This window comes from Etheostoma cragini, chromosome 8 (assembly GCF_013103735.1).
Source record: "Etheostoma cragini isolate CJK2018 chromosome 8, CSU_Ecrag_1.0, whole genome shotgun sequence".
Classification (NCBI taxonomy): Eukaryota; Metazoa; Chordata; class Actinopteri; order Perciformes; family Percidae; genus Etheostoma; species Etheostoma cragini.
Window position 1 is genome coordinate 26,769,788 of NC_048414.1, and position 5,742 is coordinate 26,775,529.

Consider the following 5,742-nt stretch of genomic DNA (forward strand, 5'->3'; position numbering starts at 1 on the left):
TCACAAACTGCTGCATTCCTCAATCTGGGGCTGTAGGCTTGACTGGAACTACAAAATTAGCCTGTTGCTGTGGCAATGAAAAATCTCTCGCTTTTATCAGGAAGCAGTGGCAGCCCCAGAGGTTCAGCCCAAAAGTATGTGTGGTCAGCATGAATTCATGGTAATAAGAGCTCTGTTACAAGTCTAAATCCCAGGAAAAAGGCTCTGCTCCGGGCAACTGTACTCTACTCAATGCCAACGAGTCTTGAAAAGTCTTTTTTTGGAAATTCATTAGTAAAGAGCACATGGCAATGGATTTTCTCATACTGTTACACACTTTAGCCCTTGTGTTGTTCTCCCATCAAAATTGAAAAAATTCCAAATGGATTTGTTGATGCTTTTTATTGATGATTTTACCTTTTTTTTTTTTTACATTTTTGTCCTTTTTTTCAACACTTTTCTTTGCTTTTTTAAAAATGTTGGTCACTTTTTTTGACGGTTTTCAACACTACGTAACACTAACTTACGGTATTAACTCTAGTTTTACAATTATTTTTGGAATTTATGGTTAATAAACCTCATCTATAGTAAATTATATCTAATGTTTGAGTTAGAAAAAGCAGAAATTAGGAATTATTTTGACTGAAATTAAAGGAATGGATGTTGATGGATAATCAGACTGGAAAATGTCTTTTTTACTCAATAGGCTACTATTCCAAAACCACTTCAATTTTTTTTTAAATGCTATAAAAATTGAATTAGACACCCCAAAATGATTGAAAGTAGAGATTTGTTGTGTGGAAACAATCCTGTTATTTTGGGTAGTTAAAAAGAACACTGATACAGGAAAGCGGGTCAAGTTGACCCGAGGGCAACATGAGGGTTAAAAGGCCGTCAAGAATTAGAACCTCATCCATAAGGCGGAGGTGCAGTCTAAATCTGATTAAAACAGCCGGAGAAAAAAAAAAAAAGAACATGGCAACCTATTGGGTAAATAAGGAAGCAGCGCTGTGGTACGCCGGAGATAAAGTGCAACGGCTTCAAAGCATCAAGGCAGCATAGCGATAAACAGGAATCCACCATTGTTCCAGGGAATGGCTGTGACAGGAGCGTCAGTGGGCAGTCCGAGCACGAATGGAATCTGGTGGACGCGGGCCAGCTCTGTGTAGGATAAACTAGTATCTTTTATAGCTACTCCTTTCCTTCTGCCCTTGGAAATTTTCCACTCCACATGTACTGCGTGTCAGAGTCAACAGGAGGAAGGCTGCAGTGGTGAACTGATGGCGCAGCAGCCGAACTACGGAGCGCTTGGCCCGAATCCATGGTGAGGTTGGAGTTATGAGGTGCCGATGGGGGGTGCGGCACAGAGAAACCAGCTTGGGTTAGCATGCTGTTCAACTTCAGCTCCTGTTGACCTGATGTGTTGACACTGCCTAGGTAACAGTTTAAACAAACTATTTTTATGCTGACAGGGGGCGGGCTGGGATGCTCTAAAGGCTTCTAGAGATATTTAAAATGCAGCAGCAACCAGAAGGTATGCGCTGGGAATGAACTGTATACACAAAGTAGCTCAAACAAGTATGCTAGAAGTATTTAGGGTACTGTGGTACAAGCGGGAGTTCTCCTCATGCTTTACTCAGCCCTTGTGTTGTCTTCAACACTTTTATTTAGACTTTTTATTACGTTGTTGTCCCTTTTTTATCACTTTGGATGCTTCTTTTTTTTCAATGTTTGTCACTTTTTTTGAAGTTATCAACACTGCTAATTTCAGTTTTGCAGTTATTTTTGGGATTTACGGTCAGTAAGTCTCATTTAAAGCACATTATACCTAATGTTTGAGTTAGAAAAGCAGGAATTAGTACTTATTTAGACTAAATGTATGTTGTTGGTAATCACAGACTGGAATATGTCAACTTTAATCAATAGGCTACTATTACGAAACCACTTCAATTTTTATTTTTATTCCATAAAATTTAAATAAGACACCCCAAAATGAATGAAAGTAGAGATTTCTACTTCCAAAGAGCGTTTTGTGGAATGAATCATATTATTTTGGGTAATTACAATTGGATAGTGAAACAGATTGATACAGGAAAACAGGTCAATTTGACCCAAGGGCAACATAAGGGTTAACATAATACAGGCCAACTGCATCGTGTAGGAAACGGGGGCGAAGGTAGTTATGCATTGCCTGTTTAATTTTCTATAGTCTTTTTTTTTATTTTAGTCATGCTTTAGCTATTTGTTTGCATCCTCCAACAAACAAGTATCTGATCTTTCTAACTGCCTTTAGTCTTTCAATGGAGTTAATGAATCTTGAATGAATGAGATCTTAGGTTCAGGAGCAGGGCCACGCCTCCACCACACCTCTAATAACTGACCAGCCTTTATATTCCAACCAACCCACTCAGTGCTGTTTGTCCCCGTATTCTTGACCCCCCCCCAACCCCTGGGTACCTCGACTTCTTCCCTACCTCATCTCTTTATCCCCTCTTCCCTAATCCCATTCACTCTCCCCATCCCTGCCTCCATTCATCCCTACTCTGACTTACCCCTCATCTCTTCAGCCCCTCGTCCCTCCTACCCTCATCCCTTCATTCTCTCATCCCTTCATCCTCTTACCCCTACAGCCCCTCATCCCATCAGCCCCTTTCCCTTCAGGCCTTCGTCCCTCCTACTCTCTTCCACTCCTACCTGCATTCCTCTCTCGTTTGAAATCAGCACGTGTGAAAGCACCCGAGACGGAACCCCCCCCCAACCCACTGAGTCTCCCTCCACCCGGTCTCCAGTACATCCCTCAGGACCAACCAACCAGGCAACATCTCTTTTCAATCTCACCCACCATCCAAATCTATCCCTATGCTCTTAACATTCATTATTATCAAGCATTCTTTAAATTGCATATTGTTGTGGCATGGTCCTTGCAAGTGAATAGTTATTTAGTGATTTTATTAACTGGGTTTTGACACACTGTACAGAAGGGTTTTTATCATGGAACAATGCAACATAGCTAAGATTTTGTGTTGGAGCCTGAGAATGGGAAATAAAAAATTTAATTTTACACTGATCTTGTGAGTTTGAGGACATAAAAGTACATCTTGCTCATTCTGTATGCATACAATACACTAATAGAAAAAGTCAGTCCCTTTGCTATTAGCACATCTAGGCTTAAATATGTGTGTGTGTGTGTGTGTGTGTGTGTGCACTGATGTCTTGAGCTCTAATCTTTATTCGCACTGCTTGGAATTTATGACATCTCCTGTGTTCATCTGGGAGAAATTGTCCTTTTTATTTGCATGTTAGAGTATATGCGTATGACCGTTTTGCTTGTCTGCATTGTGTGTGTGTGTGTGTGTGTGTGTGTGTGTGTGAGTGTGCGTGTGTGTGTGCCCCCCGAACCCACTAGCCAGCAAGAAACTTTGAGTGATGGAGGAGAAGGGGAAGAGGAGCAGGAGTCAAGCAGAGCAGTGAGATTACGTCATGGTGGAAACATCTGGCAAGGGCTCACATAAACACACACAGACGCATAAACACGCACACACACACACACATGCTGGCCTGTTTTTGTTCTCTGGTTTTTAAGGGAAAGAAGGGGAAAATGACATCAAGATCATCATGTGAGGCCAATCAGACAGACGAGGGAGGGGGTGAGAACTGGCAGTAACAGAACATTGTTACATAAAACTCTGGACAGGCCTCCTCTGGGCCCAGTTACCGTATTATGTGTGACTGAGTCTGCCCATGTGTGCATGCATTTGATCGCTTGCAGGAGTGTGTGCGAGTTAAGTATTTGCAAAGTCCCTCATCAAGGTGTGGGCCTAAAACAAGTTGCTCCTTACATACCTTCAGCGTGACTATTTGCAGAAAACAGAGCATTGTGCAGCCTTGCAGCTCCACAGGTGATGTCATAGCTATTTCTGTAGGCCATTTTCTTTGACCTTTGTGCTCCCTTGGTGCTGGTTGGGGCCGGGCTGGTGTGTGTGTCTTTGTGTGTTTGTGTATCTACAGGCCGGGGTGAGAGCACCGAGGCCACTGGCGCCAGATGTGACGACCGCGGGAGTCTGGAACTAAAAATAGAGCTCTGTTCTCAGCACCGTGAAACACAAGAGAGGAGAGAGGGAGGAGAAGGAGGAGGGGAAAAATAAAGGAGGGAAGGTAAAGGGGGAAGAAGGGAGGATGGAGAGCAAGGCGAGGTCATTGAGAATAAAGCGTCAGCTCTCCCCGGGGAAGGTGAGCTCACCTCCTAATGGCACCACTGGCTCCTTCTCAATGAAATCATTGATCTGATGGTGCTCCCCATGGTGTAATGGAGAGGGGTCAGAGGAAGTCGGGTGGGGGAAGGTGCAAGAAAGTGCAAAGAGGGCAGGTTAGGAGGTTAAGAAAGGGTGATGGAGAAGCTGGAGAGAGGAAGGAAGGGAGGACATGGACCTCAGGCACACAACCTATCTGACCCGCATTGGGGCCAATCACAAACACAGCCAGAGTTACAGAGTGGTGAATCATTTTCACTCATTGATCATGTCAACCTGATCTCCATCACACACGTATCTCCGGAAATCGACATTCCTGTCTAGCCCTAAAAAGGATAATACAAAAATCAACACTTTTGCTGAGGCTTTTTATCAATGTTTTTAACTTTTTCTTACGTTTTTGTCCCTTTGAGTCAACACATTTGACGCTTTTTTTCAATGTTTGTCGCTTTTTTGACGTTTTCAACACTACGTTAGGCTAACTTATTAGTTTCACAGTTATTTTGGGAATTTATGATCAATAAACCTCACTTATAGGAAATTAAACCTCACGTTTGAGTTAGAAAAGCAGAAATTAGGAATTATTTAGACTAAAATTAAAGGAATGGATATTGATGGATAACCACAGACTGGAATATGTCAACTTTTACTCAATACTATTTCAAAACCATTTAAATTTCTTTTTCAAATGCTATAAAAATTGAATAAGATTCATTTTTTTATTGAGATTATTGAAAGTAGAGATTTGTACTTGCCAAAGAGCGTTGTGTTGAATTAATTATGTTATTTTGGGTAATTAAAAAGAACATTAATATAGGAAAATGGGTCAATTTGACCCGAGGACAACCTGAAGGTGAAGGATTTACCAGTTTCTAATCACATAACATTTGGGATCCGTGCCTGTTGGGAGAATCCGGCACACACTTGCACTCAACAACTCTGCAGGTGTGCATGCATGCATGCATGCTTGTGTGTGTGTCTATGTGTGTGTGTGTGTGTGGTTTATAGGAGGTGGAGACTTCCTGCTGGGCTCCAGAAGGAGAAGAAGAAGAAACCATAAAGAAAGACTTCAGCTCTGACGAGGCTGAGGAGCACAACTTGGGTCAGAATGACGGCTAGTGTGACTGAATGAGCTCTCCGACCACACACATTCTGACTGACGTACACACATGAGTGCACATAAATGTAGCCAATTAAACACACACACACAGAACCTAAGGGAAGACACACACTCGCTCAGGATGAAATGAGGAGTATTACCTCATCTCCTCAATGGCTCTCCTCTTTTTGTTTCGTCTTTTTCTCACACATGCACTCTCAAACATTGCCTCATGCGCGTGCACGCGCTACTTCATATGCACATATTCATGCGCGCAGACCCACAAAAACACACATACACACTGACACAAACAGACCTCCTTATGTAGCTCATTGGAATGTCTCTGTGAGCAGTTGCATTGTAAGATTCGGCCTCCCACGATTACCTCACTTCTTCAGCTTGTCTCAGATGCAC

The 5,742-nt window shown here is 42.4% G+C and overlaps 1 protein-coding gene across 3 annotated transcripts in view; it reads right to left on the reverse strand.

The window, feature by feature from the left end:
* Positions 1-5,742, reverse strand: part of dusp8a (dual specificity phosphatase 8a) — a 45,332-nt gene that overhangs the window by 15,898 nt on the left and 23,692 nt on the right. The gene's annotated exons all lie outside the window — the stretch shown is intronic.